Source organism: Crocodylus siamensis, chromosome 5 (assembly GCF_052110815.1).
Source record: "Crocodylus siamensis isolate JL-2025a chromosome 5, ASM5211081v1, whole genome shotgun sequence".
NCBI classification, from domain to species: Eukaryota; Metazoa; Chordata; order Crocodylia; family Crocodylidae; genus Crocodylus; species Crocodylus siamensis.
Window position 1 is genome coordinate 185,676,731 of NC_143399.1, and position 23,493 is coordinate 185,700,223.

The 23,493-nt window shown below is 46.1% G+C and overlaps 1 long non-coding RNA gene across 1 annotated transcript; it reads left to right on the forward strand.

The window, feature by feature from the left end:
- Positions 1 to 1,135: 1,135 nt before the first annotated feature.
- LOC149865037 (uncharacterized) lies at positions 1,136 to 22,511 on the forward strand. Its single transcript, XR_016442354.1, has 5 exons — positions 1,136 to 1,219; positions 1,316 to 1,584; positions 2,459 to 2,531; positions 4,346 to 4,585; positions 22,385 to 22,511. It is a non-coding gene; the product is annotated as an uncharacterized LOC149865037 (long non-coding RNA).
- The last annotated feature ends 982 nt before the right edge of the window (positions 22,512 to 23,493 follow it).

The window sequence follows — 23,493 nt, forward strand, 5'->3', positions numbered from 1 at the left end:
TTAAGCAAATTACAGCTGGCACTTAGGCTAGGGACAGACATTAAAAAAAAAAATTGAGCCTGAATTGATTCAATCTTTGCAGGTTACTCTAACCTGCCTAGGTTGAACTGATTTGCAAATGTACAGACATTCCCTCTGGACTGAGGAAATGCAGGCATGTGCCTACAGTGGTTCTGGCTAGAAGCTGAGAGGGGTGCTAGAGCAGCCCTCTCTTCCCTTCAACAGTCCTGAGCATGGCCAGGTCCTGGCAAGACGCTCTGGTTAGGGAGGGTCTTAAAACCCCACCCTGCCTGCACAGTCTCCAGCTTTTCTCTGCTTGCTGCTCAAGGGGCGGGAGTGTTGCCAGACCCTGGCCAGTGGCTAATACTCTGAAGAAAAGGGAGGGGAGAAGGTGTAGTGCACGCATCTGTGGATACTGAGCTTTTCAATCTCCCTCTCCCTGCTTTTTCATATTGCATTCATTGCACACACACGTTGCCTCAGAGTGCTGGCTGGGGGCTGGCAACACTCCTACCCCTGGAGCAGCGAGCAGGGAAAAGCCTGGGATGGTGCAGGCCAGGGTCAGGGTTTACACCCCTTCATAATCAGAGCATCCTACCCAGGCCTGGCCACATTTCCCCCCCACCCCCCCGGTAGCTCAGCAGTAAGGAAGGGAAGCGAGGGCTGCTCTAGCACCCCTCCCAGCTTCTAGCCTGAACCACTGCAGGAACGTGCCTGCATTTTCTCAGTCCAGAGGAAATGTCTGTGCATTTGCAAATCAGTTCAACCTAGGCAGGTTAGAGTAACCTGGAAAGATTGAATCAATTCAGGCTCAGGCTTTTTGAATGTCTGTCCTTAGCCCAAATGCTCACTAACTGTCAAGCTCTGTCTGTCTCCTCATACTGAAATACTACTGTGTTCTCCATTTTAGGTCAGCATTCTATAACCCAGTTTCTCATGGATGACTCTTTCTTATGAAAAGAAACAATGGTGTGAATACTTGCGTTAGCACAATCTGCAGTCAGTCATCAAGGCATAGATTTGCTAAAGTCAGGCAGCTTACGGTTCTAAAGTTCAGGCGAATGGCAAGAGGCTACCCATGTCTTAGTATTTCCCATAAATAAAAATGAATTTGTGTGTAAATTGGCAGGGATTCCTGGCATAATCTGTCCCATCATTGTTTGGAGTGAGAAGGACAGCGCAACTGGAATGTTTCCATCCTGCAAAGCTATACAATCTGGTACATAATTCAGTTCTTGGAGATTTTCAACAGTTTTGTTTAATCAGCTTTCCTTTTTTGTTTTGTTTTCATGAAATCCTGTGACTTCTATTCCAGCCTTTCTGGCCAGGCACAAGGAAGGAACTGAGAAACCTCAACTAGAATCAGATGTGAAAGCACAATAAATCGGGGTGTTCTTGGCAAGGCTTCCATGACGCGCACAAACAGATGTAAAAAGAAGCATGCAAGCCTGTAGATGCAGAAGTGGACAGTGTGTTCTTAATGAGAGCCCCCAGAAGTGATCTGACTAACCTTTGTGGCCTTGTAAAAACTAAAAACTGTGTTGAGAGTAGGATGAAAAGCAAGAAGCTGCAGCATCAGCACAGGTAGGAGTTAAGTGTTTCCGTCCATGTCAGAAGCTGCCATACCCTGGTGACTTTTTTGCATGGGAATTGGCATGAGACCTTGCAAGATTTCACTCTCTGCTTTGTAGTTCTTGTTCAGGAACCACAAAATGATGATGTCAGCACTTTGAACAAAACTGTGCTACATACTATACACCTGTGTGAGGTGGGAAAAAGTCCATCGCTAGCCCCCCTTGCCTTGGTAGCCTCCATGCTGTGAACCACCCTGAAACTGAAGGGAAGAATCTAGTACAGAGGATTCAGGCAGAGGGAGAGGTGACTTGACTGTCTTTCTGCATCATCTTTTCCAGGAAGCCCTTTGCTGAAAAGAAGGGTGCTGTTTCTTAGGACCCTCTTCAGCACAAGAGGCTTTCTGCAGCAAAGGGGTCACTGATGCCCTCTGAGCAGGGCCTGGAAACGTCCTTATATAGTTGAAGTATTTCTGGTTGTAGTAGGCATGCTATGAGGGGAAAATACAGTCTGCTGAAAGAGCCAAATGGGTGGTGAGTAGGTGGAATGTGGCATGACAACCACAGGCAACCTCTTGCCCCTGTATTCAGTGCCTGTATCAAAATGGACAGAGTACAGGAAACAAATAAGACAGCTGTGCTGGTTTGGAAAATTAATCTACTAGCACAAATTGGTTCAAACGATGCTTTATTAAAGCACAGGAGAAAGGGCTGAGTGTTTGTTTTGATTAAAATAGAGGTAGTATTTTAGCAGCAGCCGAACACTGTAAACGAAGATGGGGTTAACTGTGTGAGGTTTCTTGTTCTTGACTCAGTCTTCATTACAAGGGTGGATTGGTTAGTATATGATAAACCTTTCTTTTGTCACCGCCGATGTTCCCTCTAAGGAGTAGCAGTCCGTGAGTGCACCACTTCAGTCCTGCCTCCCCCTTTTGGTACAGCATGGGACACTTACCAAAGGTACGCTCCCCACTCCTCACCTGGGGCAGGCAGTGGGGGCTGGGGCGGGCTCTGCTGGGGGCCTGTGGTGGGCTCCATCTGGGAGTTGGGGGGCTTCAGTGGGCTCTGCCATGGGCCTGGAGGTCTGGGGCTGGGGTGTGGGCTCTGCCAGGGACCTGGGAGCTAGGGCGGGCTCCGCCGGGGTCTGGGGCAGCTAAAGCGGGCTCTGCCAGGGGCCTGGGGGGCTGGGGCGGGCTCTGCCGGGAGCCTGGGGAACTGCTCTGCTCCCCCGCATCACTCAGGGAGTTAGGAGGAACATGGCATCAGGGCTGGGAAGTAGAGCAGTGTCCCGGAGCTGGTGGAGCCTCACTTGGGGCAGGCAGCGGCTCCTCCCCAAGGTGAGGCAAGGCAGGGATGGAGGCTGGGGTGGGGGGCTGGCACGGGCTCCGCTGGCTCCAGGGAACTGCTCCACAGGCTCCACCAGCTCCAGGGAAGTGCTCTACTCCCCAGCCCTGACGCCACGTGCCTCCTTGCTCCCCAAGGCGATGCGGGGGAGCAGAGCAGTTCCCTGGAGCCAGCGGAGCCCATGCCAGGCCCCCGCCTCCGCCTCTGCCTCGCCTCAGGGAGGAGTTTACCTTCAGTAAGTGTCCCATGCCACAGCCCAGCTCCTCTCCTGGTGGGTGCGCTGCCTTAAAAAGTTGGTGCGCTGTCAGACTTTTACTTGTACACGGCCGCACCCGCGTGCACCTTAGAGGGAACCTTGGTCACCGCCCAATCAGCTTCCACATTGCCCCACCCTTTGGAGAAGCCCTATTTGGTTGGTTTGTGCCAATATTTAGAAAAGAAGAATGAGAACCCCTGTCTAGTGTGGAAATCTGTTTTCCTTTTTTGGGTGAAATGTTCTTGCTGTAGTAAATCCATTGGAGACAAGCTATCTGTTAAAGAGCAGCAAACACTATTCAGAGGGAATAACTTGTTTTGTTAAGCAAGTACTGAAAACAGTTTTGCTAGCTGCATGAGTAGCAATGCCCCTGCATTCACTGTGGGAGTGAATGGCAAAACGTAAATACCTGACCGGCAGGTCAAGTAGTTAGAGGTAAATATGGGTGCAACACAAGAGGCAAAATTACTGCCTCTGTCAATACTGGCCTAATAGTCTCATGATAGTATAATCACAGTGTAACTACTGTGTGAGGCAGGTTGTACATTTGCTAGATTTCATGCATAAAGCACAAGCATGTAGATCAGGGGTTCCCAAACTGTGGTACCCATACCCCTGGGGGTACACAAGATATCTATGGGGCATACATGGGAGAAATTGCATAATGGCAGATTTAATTTTTATTATTATAACTGGTATTTAAGTGGTTAAAAGGTAAAATATATGCTGGTAGGGTATGCTGGGAGCTGGTAAATCTGGAAGTGGGTATGCAATGAGAAAGTTTGGGAATCTTCGATGTAGATCACAGAAATCTTAGAGAAATAGGGCTGGAAGGCTCTCCAAAGGTCACCTAGCCCAATCCCCTGTCTGAGGCAAGATCATCCCTGTACAAACCATCCTATGGAAATGTGATCGAACCTCATAGTAAGTTTTAAATACTTGCCTAACCACCTAGTTCTACCATACTCCTTTTAGGTGTTAAAATAAATTAACAGAACCTGATGGCTGAAAATCTCTCCCCTTCCCCAGTGAAAAAATTTATATTTTTCAGTAAAAAATTTGAAAACTAAAGATTTTTGGTTTAAAAAAAAAGTTGACATGAAAACTCCTTTGTGCTACTTAATGAGAGAAGTCATTTGAATGCTTCATACCCGAATTCTTCTCTACTGTTCAGGCATCCTGGCTGGACCAAATCACCCTTTCTGCACCATACTTCCTTGTATCCTGAGCCAGAGCAGTACAGTTGGAAAATTTAAAATCATCCCTACCAGCAGTAACTCTCCTCCGGTGGGCTTTAAACTAAGCTCGTTGGGGGGAAAGGGAAGACAAGGGTGGAGGAACCATCAGACTACCAAACAAAGCAACGCCTGCAAGTACAGCCCAGCCTAGACCAACAAGTGAAACGTATACACAGGTAAGTGACAAGGGCCAGGGCAATGCTGTGATTAGGGGGCCAGTACACATATCCACAGGAGGCCTCAAATGCCTCTACGTAAACGCCCGTAGTATGGGAAGCAAGCAGGAGGAACTCGCCCTCCTGCTGGCTGACACCAACCCAGACATAGTGGGGATCACTGAAACGTGGTGAGACTCAACACATGACTGGGCAGTTAATGTCAAGGGCTATAGGCTGTACAAGAGGGACAGGACAGGGAAGAAAGGTGGTGGCGTGGCACTCTACATTAAGGAGGAATACACATCCTCATCAATTAATAAAGAATCAGAGGAGGGGCACTCTGAAGTGCTTTGGGTTAGAATACAAGGCAGTCGAGGGGAAAGAGTGGGGGTCTACCACAGACCTCCCAACCAAGGGGAACAGCTTGATCCAAGAATTCTTGGGTCAGCTCACAGAGGTAGTGAAGTCTAAGGATGGTCAGGGTAGTCATGGGGGACCTGAACTTCCCGGACATCTGCTGGGAAGAGCAGTCAGCTAGGTCTGACCGCTCATGTAGGTTCCTAGCCAGAATGCAGGACCTCCATCTAACCCAGGAGGTGCACAGCCCCACCAGGGGAGACGCCATGTTGGACCTAGTGCTGGCCACGGGAGGTGACCTGGTGAGGGGGCTGAGGGTACTTGACCACCTGGGCGACGGTGATCATCGCCTGCTGGAATTCACCATCTAGCGCAAGGTAGCAAAGGCCTGCAGCAAGGCAGCAACCCTAGATTTCAGGAGGGCAGACTTCAATGAGCTAAGGAGAATAGTCGGGGAAGCACTGAGCCCCAGAGGGGAGGGGAGCCAGGTGTCCGAGGAGAGTGGTAGCTCCTTAAGAAGGCGATCCTCCAAGTCCCAAGGGAGGTAATCCCAACACAGATCACAGGAGCAGGAGGGCACACAAGCCCCCATGGCTCACCAAAACCATCCGGGAATGTCTTCTAGGTAAAAGGGAGGCGTACACCCAATGGAAAGGAGGGGCCATCATCAGGGATGATTATACTGCAGTTGTTCGGGGCTGTAGGGGGGCAGTCAGGAAAGCCAAGGCGGAGACGGAACTGGGACTAGGTTCCCGAATTAAGGACAACAAGAAGTCCTTTTTTAAATACATAGGGGGTAAAAAGAAGCTTCTAGGTAATGTGGGGCCCCTGCAGGACATTTTAGGAAACTTGGTCATCACACCGGACGACAAAGCTAACATATTTAACATTTTCTTTGCCTCCATTTTCCTAAGCAGGGACCGGAACAGTCACCCCCCCCCGCTAGGCCCCCCTCAGGCTCTGGGGGAGGCACACCTAGGCCAAGGGTTAGTGAGGAACTAGTGAGGGAACTTCTGGAGGGACTGGATATATTCAAGTCAGCTGGACACATGCATATCAGGAAGTATGGTTTTGGGAATTAGGAGTCAGATCCTGTTCTAGATCTCTTCTTTACTTGCCAGCACTTGGGGAGCTCGGAATCACGATCACAATCCAGGTTCCTACTGTACCGGCAGGAGCCCACAGGTCTGGGGCCAAGGTCAACAATAGGCCTGTGCAAAGTGGCTAGTGTTCACTTCAGATTTGGCCAACCTGGGGGACAGTTATTTGATTTGATGATTTGAGTCACTGTCCTGAATCGATTCGGCCGAATCTCCAAATCAGCCAGGCCCATCCCCTGCCCGCTTTCTTAGCCCAGCAATGGCTGCCCCACCTGCCCCAGCTCCTGGCACTTGTTTAAAAAAAAAAGCCCCAACTCAGCTGGTGCTGCTGGGCAGGGGGTGATCACCACTACCCCATGCTGTGTGGGGGGCGCTGCACAAGCCCCCCAAGTCCCCTGCTCCTCCATCCCCTCCCACAGCTACCCCGCCGGCCGCAGCTCCAGCCCTTTAAGGAAGAAAAAAAAGGAGAAAAAACCCACGCTCGCCATTCCTGCCAGCAGGGGACAATCTCCACTGCCCCCTGCTGCCCTGTGCCATGTGGAGGGCTCTGTGCAAACCCCCCGAAGCCCTGAGGCTGCTGCAGGAGCGGTGAGTCCCGGGGTTTTCTCAGTTGATTTTTTTTTTTTTTTTTTCCTAAAGGGCCAAAGCTGTGGCAGGCAGGGCAGCCATGGGGGGGCTGGAGGAGAGGGCAGGCATCAGGGGCCCATGCAGTGGGGGGCAGCAAGGATCATCCCCTGCCCTGAAGCACCTGGTGAGCACCAGGGCTTTTCTTTAAAGCACTGGGAGCTGGGGAGGCTGGGGCAGCCATGAGGTAGCTGAGGGAGTGGGTGGGGGTTGGGGCATGGTTGGGGTCCCCCCATGGTCCCCTCCCCCTCTCCTCCCTTACTTACCAGCTCAGAGTCCAGCTGCAGCTCCTTGCTGCAGTCACCAGGGACTGTTCAAATCATTAAAGCTCTCTGAATCTTTTCCAAAGATTTGGAGAACTTTGAATAGATTTGGACCTTTTAATTGGTTCCCTGATTGGATTCAGATTCAGAGATTTGGCCACCAGATCGGGCCGAATCTCCTCCAAATCGAATTGCCACCCGAAGCTTTGCACAGCCCTAGTCAACAATTAGTTGATTGTTGGCCCCAGCCCTGAACCTACCACAAGTTTATCTAATGGTACCTTCATTTGGGTACATGTGTAGCACCTTTGCCATTTATGCCATGATTAAAACATTAATCACAGCATAAACGTATCACGCGGAGGAGGTCTAAGGCTAAGGTGTTGGTCAGTTGCTATTTTATCCAAACAATCTTCAGTACATAGACTGCACTTAGTGAAAAGCAATATGTGCCCCAAACACCTAACAGAATTGCTTGTATCTAGTCAAGTGTATCCTGAGATACGATTCAGAGCTATTTGGTTTTTTTCTGCCATCATTTTCCTATTGTAGAGTTAGGAAGGAGTAGTAGCTACATGGCTGTAATGAACAGAGGATATAGACATGGTTTGAAAATGGGATTTTGTTCTTTCAAAAATGCAGATTGTTTTTTTCCTAGTTTGGGCACTGTTGTGTGTGAAAATTTACCAAAGACATTAATAAATTCAGGAGGTGGTGATATGTCCAAGATGATTAGAAAAAAACAAACGAGGGTCTGAACAAAGTAAGGGGGGGGGGCGTTTTCCCTCTGTAAGGTTGAATTTTATTTCTTTAATTTGTTATCCTTATTGAGTGCCTGGGATCAAGAAAGAATGGTACAGAACACAACGTCTTGCTAATAAGGAATGTGAATGGAGATCCTTTGACTGGGATTATACCATGTAAATGCATCATAATCTTATTATGAGAGTTCTCGTAAATCTATCCAGTCAGAATGCAGATTATTTTATACATTTTGCATATGGAGCAGTTAAGGTGCTTAACATCCATGACTCCAGATAGGCAATGCTGGTAGAAATAATATACTCTCACATTGTTCTGACTGCAGCTAGAGCTAGTGGTATAATTATCTAAATAATGGAATAATCTTAGGAACAGATGTTCATGTTTGTCTGTTATTGTTACTAATGTCTGTTTAACTGGCCTTGCTCATTCTCTTTCTCTCTGTCTCTGTTTTTTCACCATATATGTCTCTTGTTCAGACCCTGGTACGTCCTGCAGAGGTACATGAGTAGTTGGGGAGGCGGGGGGGAAGAGAGGAAGGGGCAGAGGAAACTTGGGTGTGAGATTTCCTATCACTTTCGCAGTCATTTTAAAACTGTGGGTGCCTGCCCATGCCATTCATCCCTCCATATGCTTCTGTACTTGTGTGTATGGACCTTAAAAGATTTCCAGGCAACAAGGGGAGAATTCCTTTTGCTGATTGTCCTCTGGCAAGCTGGGAAGGAGGATGGCAGTAGAGGAGGGCCATGTCACAGCCTAGAGTTTAGTGAGGATTCTAGGGCAGCTTTAGTTTGTTATCTGGCACGTCTACATGTGCATTAATGCACCATTGCTACTATGCATTGTTTAGTAACTCTAATATTAAATACTAACTAAATGCACAGTAGCTGGTGCTATTGCACAGTAGCAAAGGCACATGGTCTTTTTGTGATGCTTAATTCTCAGTAGATTAATTCAACTATGCACTAGCACAGCTTTTGCTGTAACACAGATGTGCAGTAGAATTAGTCTACTGCAAATGAAGTGTCTCACGTAGACGTGCCCACTTCCAAGAAACTCGGGGTTCTCATAACTTGAAGGTGCTCTCAGGCTCCCTAAATCATGCCAGAGTCATTCTGGAAATCAGCCCAGAGTCCTGGGTGGGTTAAATAAATATCCTCAGACCCAAGCATTCAAATGCCCTGAGTCACGCTCCCCTAAACCATTAAACTGGCATGGAATCATGAAGGTTTTAAAAGATATAAATAATATGCCTGGATGCTAGTTATCTTCACACCTTTCTAGTGGCTTCTTGTCCTTTTCCCAAGCTTCATTCTACAAAACTGAGGGCTAAAAAGTTCAGTCTCATGTACCCACATGACTCCAGGAGCTAGAACTTTTAAGTAAAACATCAAATACCAAAAGATATATAATGAAATTGCCAGAGCTATGAAGTCTGTGAGCCACTATGCCTGCGCATGCTGTGCCTTCTGCATTTTACAACCAGGCATCCCTCTGGGTGAACACAGCCTCCTTGTTAGTAGTCAGCGAACACATTCATGTTGGGAGAACCAGGTTCATGTAGGGTTTTCTGGGGTCTTTGGGCATTTTTGACTGCAAAAAGCAAAAGACAACCTTGGCTGTCTGGTGTACCTGAGCAGAGCAAGTAGCAACTGAAAAGCAAGGGGAATCTACAAAAGAGTTTGCAGGACTTAGAGCTGACAAGAGAGCACACGTTTTCCCTTTGAAACTGTAAGCCCTAGGACTTTGAGAAATGTAACTGGAATACTGAATTATTATAGTAAAAATATAGATCTTAGTGGAATAATTGTAAGTTGTTCAGTGCCACTTTGAAACATCTCATATCCTTACAGCCTATGCTTGAAAGTTTGTGGAACACCATGGCCTTGATTATTCAAGTTACTAATGTGATTTTTATTGGGGGAGAGGAGGAATTAAAAAAACTTTCTCTGCAGCATGATTTCACATTGAAGCAGTGTCAGCTACACTTGATTTTAGCTTTCCTTCTTGAGAATGTGACCTGAGCTTACTCCATCATCAAATAAGGGAGAAAAGGTCAAAACCATAAATTTTTGACCTTGGTGGGTTGAGGTAGACATAATGCTCCAAATCTAGGCTGCTAATGGCAGCCATACTTCATGTCTATGCGGGCAGTGTTAAAGGGCACCAGCAATGCGATATTTCATCACTTGCACTAATGTGGTCTTTACTTACGGCTTTCTGCGTGGGCTGCCAGGAAAATGAGATGTAAATGGATCTGTTGACAAACAGGGTAAAGGTCGACACCAAGGCTGATGTGTGTGAGGAATAAGGGCATTGGATATAACAGAATTGCTTAAAAGGCAACTGCTGAAAGGTATAGTTATCATCCCTGTTACTGTGCAAGGTCCCTGGGTTGTTTTGTTTTGTGTTTTTAATGCCTGGCTCTTGTTTAACACAGTCATCTCCCAAATCTCTCTCTGTTCAGGCTCGCTCCAAACTTTGCTGTTAACTTCTTTCATCCTCATTACTTTTTTAATACCAATTTACAAGAGGAAGTGTAGCCAATAAATTGAGCGCGTAGTCGGGGCAAAGATCTGCCTCTGTGCAAGTACCCAGACTGTTCCTCAGTGAACTCATTGTAAAGATGCACAAGATGAGTGTACCCCACAGCTATGTTCTGAGGCTATTTTGAGTTCTTAAGGCACGCGGCCAACTTCAGATAGAAAGAATCACATGTGATAAAAATCATTAGATACCATACTCCCTCTGTTTGTCCTGACTTGTTTGCTTTAGAAGGAGGCATTTTAATCATGTTGATATCTGTATGGTTTTACAGTGTTTTTATTATATTCTGAATTGCCATTTACTGTCCCCAGTGCCTTCTGCAAGGCACCACTTAATAAATTTGATTATTCTCCTGTTTGTTATTCAGCTGTAACACAGCCCACTGTTGTCAGAGGCGTATGGAGATAAACAAAGAACAATCTCCATTTTACTTTACTGACATCCCGAATAATTTATATGGAAGCAGCCAGAGTAGGTGATTGTTCCCTATCGCCATTATGCTAGAGCAAATAACTAGAAGTGCTAAACAAATAAATTAAATTTTATTATACAAATTATTAATCATCCTTATCTGAATCCTGCTAGCATGACAGCATATAAGTAGGGTGGCATTTTACCATTTTACATGACCTCCTGAGGTCCCTTCCTACCCTAAGTTTCTATGATTTTAAGTGATCTATTAACATTATCATCATTATTATTATTATGCTTAATATTAATATATCTAATAAGTATTGTCAGTATTCTATATTAATGTATTATATGGAATAATAACATAATTATACATGACTAGTTTAATGTTGTTGCTGCTAATAGTGATAACAATTTTGTGCTTATACCATTAGGCTAGGTGTTGGGTATTAGTTTTGTTATATGAACAAGGAAGAATTTAGTCTTATTCCCATCAGCTGTGAGTATGAAGAAAGAGCTGGATACTAGTGTTTATATACCATCTACTAGTCATAACTGGATCTGAGAAACTATGCTTTGAAAGTATGTAACTGCTGGCATGAACATGGCAAAGGGAAAAACAACTTAGAACAAGATATGAGCAACTTTGAAATCACAGGGTTTTCCATCTTAAGCCTTTGAATTTGTCACTTCCTCTTGGCTTTGTCCCAAACACAACTGCCAAAGGAAACAAACAGTAACAACAACAGTAACAAAATCCTCATAGGTAATGACAATACTCAAAAATCCCCATGCTGAGCAGCAAAGAAACGTCTCTGCTAAAACATGATGCCAATGCAATGCTTAGCTATTTCTCTGATCAGAGAATCAGAGAAAGGAAAATGAGGTTACAACTGAGAGAGGGAGAGCAACTATTCAAATTTCATGCATTTATGACAGTATTTCATATGGTAACATCAATGGGAGTTTTGGCATTGTTTTCTTTGGGAGCAAAATTGAGTTCCACCCAGGGCAGTGGTCTTCTCAGATACTATTTGAACTTAAGATGCAAAACTGCCTCATTGTGCTTAGTATGCTTCCAACATTATGAAGTGTCTTAAAACAACCTTGATACTTTGTGAAATGTTTTGAAAAATTGGAAGGGTTTTCTAATAATTTCCCTTGGAGAAAAAGAAAAATAGTATCAGTATATTGAGATTTGTAAGTATAAGAAGAATTATACATTGATCAGGATAAACAGGATTATCCAGAGCTATAATATAAATTTTAAACAAAGTAAAACTGAAAAACTTTGGAAAGAATAGAACCATCAAACAGTAAGACATAATCAACATCTGATTTCTCGGGGTTACAAGAAAACTTTCTTTGGGACTGATGATCCCACAATTTGCCCACAACAATAGTCAGCAGCAGCCTTTCCAGATTGCTGGCCAGAATGACCCAGGTCAGGTCAAAGGCAGGTGGGTGGGTTCCTTTGTGGAAGATATTCTATTGGTAAGCAGCACATGGACAATGACCACTGCCAAAGCCCCCCTGTCTGTGGGCTGATCTGGCCTTGTGGACCATTTGTTTCCAACCCCTAGCCTACAACAAAGTTTATTCTCCTGAAGCAGCTAGTGCTATCCATAGCTAGATAGATGGACTGCCATCTATTGGATTAGGTATACTGCTAGTTCTCTGGATTCCTCAATTTGTATCAGAAGTAATAATATTCACTAAAAACATTCCTGGAGTTAATGGTCCTGAGTCCTGCTTAATTGACCATAGGACTGATCCCTCCAGTGCTGCTGTCTGTCCTTCTCTTCAGAACTATATCTGTTTTCAGGGGCACATTTCCATTTCTCTTAACCTAGTTCCCACCCCATCTTTTCCATATAATTTTCAGAACCTTCATTTCTCTCTTTAATAAAGTTTCTCTATTTACTTTCTGTTATTGCTTCATCTCATTCTCCATTCTTAGGGGCCTCTGTCTCCTCCAAATTCTTCTCTTTTCTTTTAACTTTTTCTACAGGTTCTTTCTACGCTACTAGCCATATGGGGAATTTAATAATTACTTTCAAAGGGAAGAGCATGGAACTCTTATTACTTTAGCACCTGGACCTCGCATTCTTGCTCTGTCCCAAAGTCTTCAGCTTACTCTCTCCATCCTGCTTTCCTTCTTGCTTCTCTCTATGCTGTAGGCTCTGACCTGTCCTTCTTTATCCACCATCTGCTTGGAGCACAAGACACATTTCTTTGCTCTTGCCCTCTCTAATATGAGCATAGAACATCACACAGGTAGGATCTAAAAACTTCAAAACCACTCTATACCCATCTCCCCATGGTGTGATGATAAAAGAACAGCCTCTTGATGGGTTTCAAACTCATTGTTTACTGCATTATGGAGAGGTGTTCAGATGACCAAGTTTGCAGATGACACCAAGTTATGGGGCAGTCTGGCCACACCAGAAGATAGGTTGCTGATACAGGTAGAGCTGGACAGGCTAGAGAGTTGAGCAGACCGGAACCAGATAAAGTTTAACACTCCAAGTGTAAGGTGCTCCACCTGCGGGCAAACAACCCTGAACATATGTACAGGCTTGGAGGTGACAGCCTGACACACCACAGCTGGAGTGCAAGTCTGGTCTTGGCACTTGGCTGGGGACATGCCACATACAGGGGATGGGGATGGGGATGGGCTTGCTGCTCAGTTGGTGCAGCCCCTTTCCCTGTAAGTGGCGCTGGGCTCAGCTCTTGGTTAGTGTGGCCCCATTCCCTGTGAGCAGCCCAGGCACTGCAAGAGCCAGCCGAGCCCGGCCTTGTCCACTGCAAGCAGCACTGGACTTAGTGCTCAGTAGCACTGCTAACAGCAGACAGGGCCAGGCTTTGTTTGAAGTGGCATGATGTATAATTCCGGTTTGATTTTTAAGACCCCAGAATAGGGCTTCAAAACCCAACTTGCATACCATGAAATATGATAGTTTCTTATCTGGCCCTTTACAGACCTCCCCATTGGATTTTTTTTGGGGGGGGGGAGGTATTAATTTTATATTAAATACCATAATGCATACCAACATAAGGACAATAAGGCTAAATACCACTTGATGCTATCTATGTGTAGAGACCACCTGTGATCTATAGGTAAAGCAAACTCAACAAAAACATTCACAACACTGCACGACCCTGCCCTCCCTCCCCCACCAAGAGACTTGTGGGGTTTGTGACAGTATCCAAACTCAAATGTGACATGTGCCCAGACCAAGAAGCAGAGATGCTGGAGGGCATTGTAAGATCTGGCTCCTGTGAGCTGCGTCCTGTGGCTTTTCAGGGTCTCCATCTTGGCCTGACCCAGCAGGTTATTGGGCAGCTGCCCAGTAAGAAAGAAATGTATGTGATCTCAGAAGTCCAAGTCCAGCTTGCCAAAGAGGCTGCTGAGTGCAGCACAGAGTAGCTGCAGTTGGGGGCAGTCCAGGAGGCCATGGAAGATATTCTCCTCATGAGAAGGGCAGGCCTCTGCTGCTGCCAGGTTTAGATGGTGAACAAAGGAGCTGGTGGTCAGGGCCCTGTGCAGCAGTTGCCACTGGAAATCATCTCTTCTCTTGGCAATGGGTAGCTTGTACAGGGTATGCCAGGTGCCTGCACCAGTGGGAGGTGGGGGGGAGGTGCTTTAATTAAAGCAGCACCTAGAGCATCATGTGTATCAGCATCCCCATGCTGAAAAATGGCAGTGGGGGTGCCTTAACTAAAACTCATTGAATAAGCTTTAGTTAAAGTGCCCATGCCACTTTCCCCATCACTGTGATCACCATTTAAAAGAAAACAACTTCACCTTCTACCACACATACCACAATACTGTCCTATATTTAGAACAGGAAATAACTGTTGTTTTAGATATTACTCTGTGGTCAACTACGGCAAATACTAAGTTCTCTTATGGCAGTCATGGTATCTCTGGGATGCATATGCTTCATCTTGACAGCAAAGCTACAATATTGTATGAGTGCTTCCATGACATATGCATGTATGTAAAATACACTCAGTTTTGTGGCCTCTTATCACAGTTAAAAGACGAGCTAAGTTTATTTACAATAAAATACTAATTGAAACACAATGACTGCCATTTAACTAGAAACTTCTGGGAAGAGGATTGTTTTGTGAGAAGCAGAGATTCCCATGACCTCCTGGACTGACATGTGGGAACAAAGTCTAGCTTTTAACCCAGTTCCATATGGTAAACCTACCTAAACTGCCATATATGGATTTGCTAGAGTAGGCCTGACTCTGCTGAACTCCCTGTGCTTACCTGTGCTTTCCACAAAGGGGAAGACGCATGAGAGATCTTGCACTTTCAAATATTGTTCAATAATTTCTATTTTATTATAATCTATTATATTATTTCTATTCTAATGTATTGATGAATCCAAGTTATTAAATAACAAATTCGATATTTTAAAGATGCATCAACTCCCTTAAACTATACATGAAGACAGATAATTAGCTTCCATCAGGAGTGTTTCTTTGACCCAAACCAATGTTCACAAGAGTCTTGTGTGCTTTTTCTTCTCTCCTTTTAGTCTCTGACTGCTCTTTGTTTCAGTAGATATCAAGTTCTTGTGCTTCTTCATCTCTATATAATAATTCATGCCCTCTTTTTCCCCTAGAACTCTGTACACTACAAATCTCACTACCTTCTACTCATCTCTGCTTTTTCAAATTTTGAATTTATTCCAAATCTGTTCTTAAGTATTAGCTCGTAGAACTTGAACTTTTCTTCAGTATTCAAAGTTTCTCAAACTTTCTTGTTTGGAGGCAGGAGAAAAAACCCCATGATATTTAATGGAGCCAGTGTAGGACATCCAGGTCTGGAATGCTACAATTTTAAATCTTGACACAATTACTTATAAATTAGTTATCTATTTTAAAGTGTCTGCTGCTGATCTTGTGCACCTGGGAATTTTAACTTCTACTCTGAATAGGTCTGTTTAGGTTTACATTTTAGGTTTTTAAAAACCCCAAAATATACATTGCAACAGAAGCTAAGCCTGTATCCCAGCTGTCTCTCCTGTGGAATGTTTGGCCTACACTTGAGGGTCATGAATGTGAATTAATCGCCATAATTCAGTGTTGGCTTGTTGTTCAAAGGCTGTGCATGTCACAAAGAACTTGTGAGGAATGTAATAAGTCTTGAAAACATGATTTATTTACCAACTGCCCTACACAGGAGTGCTCCCCAGTGACTAGACGAAGAGTGAGCAACAGAGTATAGGTTGCAGAGGAAGTGACAGCATCTGCCTTGAAAGATATAAAAGAGTGATATGGGAGGAGGTGAAAACAGGCATTCATAAAGATCTGATTTAACACTCACATGCTCATACATAACCCTAAAAAACAATCCCTTGTTTCATTATAAAGTGTCACAAGCCCAAAGCTGTGTTCCATGGCAGCAAGTAGAGTGTATTGTACTCTGCTCCACCTAAGAGCACACCCTTGAGACTGAGAACTGTCACCTACCTGAACATTCATTTTCCTAAAGTTACTATAAGCAATGATCATTACATGTAGAATAACCCATTCCAGTAGTTGCCAGGGATGTAGGGTGAGCAGTGTGAAATCAGACCAACTCTCATTTTCAAGGCTTCAAGTAGCAACTCTTTGGCCATTTTCAATTCACTTTCTCTGGCACCAATTAATATGCAGGTAAACGGAGTACAGTTACATGATGAAGTAGCCAAAAGATGCTATGCACTTAGCTTATGCTTGTTATAATGCAAGGAATAGGCAAGAAATCAGGCCCGCGATTGTTTTTTGTAAGTAAGTGACTTTTGCTTTCATCTGATGTGTATATATAAGTGGAGTAGACTGTATTTGCAATAAAAATACAGATGATTGGCTTAATTTCCTCTTATCTTTTGTGTTGAAACTACACTTCCTGTTGCTTGTGGTTGGTAGAAAAAAGGAAGCTTATATTCAGAACAGTTAATGTCGGAGAGGATTCAGGTTTACGCTTTTTTAAAAAATAAGGAAAGAATTCTATACACCCCGCATTCATATTGGCACTGAAAAACAAAACTGATAGCGAAGGGAAGGTGCGGGTTAACTTGTCTCCTTTGCCGTAAGGATAGTCCTTCTTCAGGGTTACCAAGAGCATCATCTGTCTTTCTCTTACAAGTAGCCATGAAAGATCTGGACTGTCCTGACACCAGTCAGGAAGGTGAGTTAGGATAGCAGTCTGACACACCTTCATAAAGAAGAAACTTTTCACCAGCAATCAATGGCACAGTCACAAGGCATCGATTCATCATTCATAGACTCCTATAATACATGTGCACATTAATGAATATACTGGGTTGGTTGGTAACAGGTTATAACTGCAGTATCCAATGACATGTACATGGTTGTGTTTTCGTCTTTTCAGTGGGAGGTGTGACATGGAGAGAGTGCCTCTTAGTCAAATATTATTTTTGTTCTTACTGGCATTTAGCTGCATATAACATACTGAAAGTGTATCCCTCCATGACAGGCTTCACCCCAGGGAATTTTATAGCCAGCGTATAAGCCCTTAAAAGTATGAAATTGTACTCAAAGTACCAAAACACCGAAATTGGAAAGTAAAGAATGTTTCCTGGAGTTACTCCTTTGCATATGCTGTGTTCTCAGTTGCCATTTATCTCTCAGTCAGGACACTCTTACAGACTTTGATGTACTTTTATGGAATGATAAAGGTTTAGTCATAGAGATAGTGCCAGAATATGAAGTGGGTATAAAGCCCAGTTGACATTTTTAATTACTTACTCCCTTCAATATAAGTCTTGCTGAAGCCAGTCTGGTAGTTTATAGCAATAGATACAATTTTAGCAATTAGATTTGGTTCACTGGTATTTCATTACTAGCAGCATACTGTATTGCAGTACAAAAGACAATTCAGCAGCAGTATGCTAGCATCTCAAATGACATCCAGATGAGCTCTGACTTCTGTAATCCCCTATGATGCAAAGGCTCATTACACATACTTTGTATCTGCAAAACATCTCCTCTTCATTTTTTCACTGTGACTCCACTGTGTTCTTATTAACAGCTCCACATAGTGCACTGGCTTAGCTGAACACACCGTGCTTCCTCTGATATGCATATCTCAAATGTGAGACTAATGTAAATGTCGATGCTGTTGAAGCTGTGAAATTGAAGCTTTATAAACTTTTCTATCCTTGCCACTGTGATCCAGATTCTTCACCTGGATACTGATAAGCATCTCTTAAAATTCTAGCACCTTCCAGCATCCTCTTTAAGCGCAGTTCTAAAGTAGGCTTGTAAACTCATACAGAAAATATACCAGCATATATTATATATACTTTAATTTTAGGAACTCCTAGCACTTTTATAGTTGGTAGGGTAGGGTCAGAAGGGACCTGAGCAGGTTTCATAGTTTCTAGGGTCAGAAGGGACCTGAGCAGATCATCAAGTCCGACCCCCTGCCACAGGCAGGAAAGAGTACTGCAGTCAAATGACCCCGGCAAGGTGTTCGTCTAGCTTCCTCTTAAAGATCCCCAGGGTAGGAGCCAGCACCACTTCGCTTGGAAGTTGGTTCCAGATCCTAGCCCCCCTGACCGTGAAGTAGCACCTCCTGATGTCTAGCATGAATCTACCCTCTGCCAGCTTGTGACCATTATTTCTAGTCACTTCTGGTAGTGCTCGGGGGAACAGGGACTCCCCATTGCCTGCTGGTCTCCCTTGGCAAGTGTATAGACGGCCACCAGATCCCCTCTCAGCCTCCTCTTGTGGAGGCTGAACAGGTTCAGGTCTTGCAGCCTCTCCTTGTAGGGCCTGCTCTGGACCCTCTCCATGTTGTCCACATCCCTCCTGAAGTCCGGCGCCCAGAACTGGACGCAGTACTCCAACTGCAGCCTGACCAGTGTCATATAGATGGGGAGTGTCACCTCCCTGGACCTGCTTGTGATGCATCTGTGGATGCATGACAAGGTGTGGTTGGCCCTGCTGACTGCCTCCCCACGCTGCCAGCCCATATTCATCTTGGCATTAATAATGACTCCAAGATTCTTTTCTGCCTCTGCACTGATGAGAAGGGAGTTCCCCAGCCTGTAGGTATGGTGCTGGTTCTTCTTCCCCAGGTGCATCACCTTGCACTTGTCAGTGTTGAATCTCATCCTGTTCTCATCTGCCCACCTCTGTAACCTGTCTAGGTCCGATTGTAGCCCTTCTACCATGCCCACATCCCCCCACATCTTTGAATTTGAACAGGGTGCTTTTTACCCCCCTGTCCAAGTTGCTGATGAAGATGTTGAACAGTGCGGGCCTGAGGACCGAGCCCTGGGGAACCCCACTGCCCACATCCCTCCGGGTCAAAAATGACCCATCCACTACCACTCTCTGGGTGTGGCCCTCCAGCCAGTTGGTGACCCAATTAACTGTGTGGGTGTCGACACCACAGTCCCCCAGTTTCTTAATGAGAACGGGGTGAGAGACAGTGTCGAAGGCCTTCCTAAAGTCCAGAAAGACTATGTCCACTGCTACCCCTGCATCTAAGGATTTGGTGACCTGGTCATAGAAGGCCACCAGGTTGGTCTGACAGGACCTGCCACTAATGAACCCTTGTTGGTTGCCCCTAAGCATGGTCTCCCCTGCTGGCCCCTCATGAATATGTGTCAGAATAATTTTCTCAAAAAGCTTACCCAGGATCGAGGTAAGACTAACTGGCCTATATTTTCCTGGATTCTCCTTCCTCCCTTTTTTGAAAATGGGAACCACACTGGCCCTTTTCCAGTCCTCTGGCACCATACCAGAGCACAATGAATGCTCATAAAGCTGTGCCAGGGGTCCCGCAATGACCTCTGCTAATTCTCTCAGCACTCTGGGGTGGAGATTGTCAGGACCAGCTGATTTAAATACATCCCTCCAGAAGTTCCCTGACTAGGTCGTCACTGACCCTAGGCCTGAGCGCGCCTCCCCTGGAGCCTACGGAGGTCCCGGTGAGGATGTAGGGGGGTGACTCAGGCCCTGTTCAGAAAAATGGAGGCAAAGAAATTGTTAAATAGGTTAGCTTGTCATCTGGTGTGACAACCAGATTTCCTAGCACACATTCCTAGCATGCATTGCAGAGGCCCCACATTACCCAGTACCTTCTTTTTACCCCCTATGTATTTAAAAAAGGACTTCTTGTTGTCCTTGATCTGGGAAGCTAGTCCCAGTTCCATCTCCACCTTGGCCTTCCTGACTGCCCCCCTACAGCCCCGAGCAACCGAAGTATAGTCCTCCCTGGTGATGGTCCCTCCCTTCCACTGGGTGTACGTCTCCCTTTTAGCTAGAAGACTTTCCTGGATGCTTTTGGTGAGCCATGGGGGCTTTTGCGCCCTCTTGCCCCCTTTGATCTGTGTTGGGATTACCTCCCTTTGGACTTGGAGGATCGCCTCCTTAAGGGACAACCACTCTTCTTGGACACTTGACTCCTCTCCCCTCCAGGATCTCAGTACCTCCTCGACTATTCTCCTTAGCTCATTGAAGTCCACCCTCCTGGAATCTAGGGCTGCTGCCTTGCTGCAGGCCTTTGCCACCTTGCTCTGGATGGTGAATTCCAGCAGGCGATCATCGCTGTTGCCCAGGTGGTCAAGCACCCGCAGACCCCTCACCAGGTAGTCGTTCATGGCTAGGACCAGGCCCAACAAGGTGTCTCCCCTGGTGGGCTGTGCACCTCCTGCGTTAGAACGAGGTCCTGTATCTCAGCTAAGAACCTATGTGAGCAGTCAGACCTGGCTGATTGCTCTTCCCAGCAGATGTCTGGAAAGTTCAGGTTACCCATGATGACCATGTCCTTTGACCTAACTACCTCCGTGAGCTGACTTAAGAATTCCTGGCCTAGCTCTTCCCCTTGGTTGGGTGGTCTGTAGTAGACCCCCACAGTTAAGTCTCTTTCCCCTTGACTGCCTTGTATTCTAACCCAGAGCACTTCAGTGTGCCCCTCCTCTGACCTCGTGCTATTTGTTGAGGATGCGTATTTCTCCTTGATGTAGAGCACCACACCCCAAACTTTCCCCCGTGTCCTACTACTCCTGTACAGCCTATAGCCCTTGATATTCACCGCCCAGTCATGCATTGGGTCCCACCACATTTCTGTGAGTCCCACTATGTCTGGTTTGGTGTCAGCTAGCAAGAGGTAAGTTCCTCCTGCTTGTCCCCCATACTACGAGCATTCGTTTAGAGGTATTTGAGGCCTCCTGGAGATGCGTGCACTGGCCCCCTAATCTCAGTATTACCTAGGCCCCTGTTGATTACCTGGGTATTTGTTCTGCTTGTCGTCAGTCTAAGCTGGGCTGTTTTTTGTGGGTGATGCTTGATTTAGTGGTCCTAGGCTTCTTCCGCCCTTTTCTTCCACTTCCCCCAACGAGCCTGGTTTAAAGCCTGCTGGAGGAGATCCGCCAACCTAGAAGAGAACACACACTTGCCTTTGGGGGAAAGGTGAAGCCCATCCTATCCAAGCATGTCTCTTGCCCTGATGTGTGGGTCATTGTCTAGGACGCCGAAGCCCACCTTGAGACACCATTCCCGAGCCGCAAGTTGATCTTTCTGATGCAGGTCTTGTGTCATTTTCCACGTCTGCTCACTGGTAGGACAGAATGGAATGCCACCTGTGCCCCTATCTCCTTTAGCACACCCCCCAGAGCGTGGTAGTCCATCATCAGGTGGCTCTCCTTTGGACTCTCTCAAGCTTCTTCACATCCTTCCTAGAGGTGGTATTCTCTTCTATCCTCCCCTATCTTGATTTGGGGACTCTGGAGCTTCAGTTTCATCTCTAAGCTCATTGCTAGCTCTGGGGTGGTTGGATCAACTTAACCCATGATGATCATTTTACCTATTATGATATATCTGAATTGGAAACTGAATTGGATGGGGAATTCCTGGATCTTTGGCAATCAAAAAATTTCCCCATATGCCGAATGGGCAATTAATGGTTCTAGCTCATCTCAACTGCTGTCATCACTGTGTTATTGCTGATTAGGTCCTGTTAATTTCAAGGCTGCTGTTAGAGACAAGACCCTCAGAGGAACAACGTAACCAATCTTAATGAGGTGTGAACAGTTGACAGCAAGCTGTTGTTATAGGAATTAGCTAGCATGCTTAAATCAGTGTAAGCAAAGCCTTTATAAGAATCAGCAGGATTTGGCATATGATTATCTGCCTCATTCATGGGCATCTTAAGTTTATGCAGTAGTTAGCTATCTCATAATATTATGAAGCTTAATTAAAGAAAGCATGTTAACAAAATCTGTGGAAGCTAGTCCAGTGGGGGAACATAGGGGGTGGGACTGTCGGCGGGCACTTCCGGGAAGACCAGAGTGCCTGATTGGCTGTTGCGGCAGCCACAGGAAATTCAAACCTTAGCTTTTAAAAGCCACGGTCTGACGTAGCCCCTGGCACTCAGGAGCCAGGAGCAGGGAGGAGAGGAGGGAACTGGGCACATGTGCATCCCGCATACATACGTGCCCCCTTACCTGACCTGAGGCAGAGGCAGACACAGCAGCAGCAGAGCCAGCAGTGGGGGCAGCAACAGCTGATCCCCCAAAGGTAAGTGGAGCAGAGGGAGCTGGTCAGATCCAGAGGGGAGGCCCAGCAGAGCCAGAGGGGCAGGGAATGGGGGCCCCCACACCTGTGTTGCAGGCGCCCATCTTAGGCATGAGTGAGGGAGCTCCAGGAGGAGGTTAGCAGGCGGAGGAGAATTGGGGCAGGCAGAGGATGAAATTGATGGGTATTTCTTTTCCCTGCAGGACCATGCACCCAAGGAAGAAGCACCCTGGGATGTGCCCTCCACAGCAGAGTGGCAGATGGTCACCTCCAGAACCAGGGCTGCTTGCAGCAAAGCAGTACCAGTTCCTCCAGTCTGGCTGGAGAACAGGTACGAGGCCCTGGCGACACTGCAGGAGAAGGAAGGAGAGGACACAACCTCCGGGAGGAGGCAACTCCACACTCTCCACACTTTGAACAGGTTGAAGGAGCTAAGCAGACCTGGAGGAGGAAACGTCGAGTGATCGTCATAGGTGACTCCATCCTGAGAGGTACAGAGGATCCCATCTACTGCTCCAGGTCTACAGCCTGCCTGGAGCAAAGATTCAGGACATGACAAGGATGATCCAGGCCATGATCCAGCCCACTGATTACTACCCCATGGTCCTAATCTATGTGGTCACTAATGATGTGGCCAGGACTAGCACTCCAACACTCATCACACTGAAGTTTGCTTCCTGGGTGCTGCATTTATGCTTGCATCTGGGACCACACACATTGAGCCAGGTTGGAGCATCCCTGGCTGGCAAGAAGCCTGGGGGTTCAGTCTGCCAGCCCAGGGCTGCTTCAACCCAGCTCGGTGCTATGTGGAAGGGCTTCCTGGGTCATGAGGGTGCTTCAGTGTGGGACTAGCCACGATGAAGCACCCTTGCACCCCAGCAAGCTACATCAGCATCTACATGTGCTGCGGTGGGGAAAAAAGTACTATTCTACCTAACAGCACTGCATGTGTAGACATGAGACACTTACTGTGGAGCTAATTACTCAACTCTTCAATAAACATCTTGTGTAGATGTACCCAGAGAGGAGCATGATATATACTCCCAGTGTTAAACTGCTTTTCTGGAAGGGAGAGACTGGTTTTCACTCCCTGCTCCACTGGAGTATTCATGTACTTCAATCATGATTGTTTCATGAAAATTACATAAAACAAGAGTGACCTTTCTCAGTTCTTTGCAGTCACTTACCTCAGGAAAGAATTCCTGATTGCTAATCCTTAGCAGCTTCAGGATCTCCAGTCCTGACTCAGGCACCCATGGCCCAGATAGGGGTGGCAAGATTTTGGGTATGACCTTGTATACAGCATATCACA